Source organism: Anabrus simplex, chromosome 2 (genome assembly GCF_040414725.1).
Source record: "Anabrus simplex isolate iqAnaSimp1 chromosome 2, ASM4041472v1, whole genome shotgun sequence".
NCBI classification, from domain to species: Eukaryota; Metazoa; Arthropoda; class Insecta; order Orthoptera; family Tettigoniidae; genus Anabrus; species Anabrus simplex.
Genome location: NC_090266.1, coordinates 614,425,160 through 614,426,717, shown reverse-complemented (window position 1 = coordinate 614,426,717; position 1,558 = coordinate 614,425,160).

The following is a 1,558-nucleotide window of genomic DNA, read 5'->3' as shown; positions in this document are numbered from 1 at the left end:
CAACTCCTTTTTTCCAGGTTCCCAGGAGGTTGAAATTATTACCTACGAGATGTTTCGCTGTCTTGATGGGTGAGTTCCACAAACGTAATCTTCTGTCTTCAGCAGCAATGATGTCCTGGTTTACTGGTAGCTGGTCGTTGGCATTTATCTTCTTATTCTCCCAAACTAAGTCATGTTTACGTTTGAGTTCTGCTGGTAGAATGTGGCTACAATAAAATTGTTGATACTCACTTGAATCAAGCAATGAGGATTGTGACTGGCACAGACAAATCAACGCCTACATTCTGACTACCAGCTACCAGTATACTTAGGTAACAACCGTTTGAACCACAACAATAAATCCAATCTTAATCAGTGCCGGTAGTCAGAATGTAGGCGTTGATTTGACTGTGCCAGTCACAGTCCTCATTGCTTGATTCAAGTGAGTATCAACAAAGTTACTATAGTTGCTTTGAGCCCCAATGGAGAGAAATACTCAGGTGTCCAGGAGACCAGACTGAAGGCGGTTATGCGTAGTCTGTCAGCCGGGGAGCCCCATGTAGTGCCGCACAATTTTTGAAGCATGTTATTTCTAGATTGCAGTTTTTATGCAGTTTTCTTCAGGTGTTTCTTGAAAGACAGAATTCTGTCTAAAATGATCCCCAAACAGTTGGATTTATTGTTGTGGTTCAAACGGTTGTTACCTAAGTATACTGGTAGCTGGTAGTCAGAATGTAGGCGTTGATTTGACTGTGCCAGTCACAATCCTCATTGCTTGATTCAAGTGAGTATCAACAAAATTACTATAGTTGCTTTGAGCCCCAATGGAGAGAAATACTCAGGTGTCGAGGAGACCAGACTGAAGGCGGTTGTGCGTAGTCTGTCAGCCGGGGAGCCCCATGTAGTGCCGCACAATTTTTGAAGCATGTTATTTCTAGATTGCAGTTTTTCTGCAGTTTTTTCAGGTGTTTCTTGAAAGACAGAATTCTGTCTAAAATGATCCCAAAACAGTTGGATTTATTGTTGTGGTTCAAAGGGTTGTTACCTAAGTATACTGGTAGCCGGTAGTCAGAATGTAGGCGTTGATTTGACTGTGCCAGTCACAATCCTCGTTGCTTGTTTCAAGTGAGTATCAACAAAGTTACTATAGTTGCTTTGAGCCCCAATGGAGAGAAATACTCAGCTGTCGAGGAGACCAGACTGAAGGCGGTTGTGCGTAGTCTGTCAGCCGAGGAGCCCCATGTAGTGCCTCACAATTTTTGAAGCATGTTCATATTTAGCTAGCTTATTGCATAGGTGGAAACATGTCACTGTAGATTTATTTGGGTTTGGCTTCAGCCTCCAATTGCAGTAATATTAGTCAATAGCACCTAGGTCATTACTTAAGTCTGTTCTTTATTTTCGATCTGTCTGTGTTGAGTAGCCACTGCCCATTCATCCGAATACAAATAATTAAGTTGGTTGCAAGCATGTCAGAGATGTAGAGACTGAAGAGACGAGGGGCTAAGACAGAGCTTTGAGGTAAACCGTTAACAAATTTATTCTGATTGTATTTCCCAAGATTGCGAGGAGTGTTCTT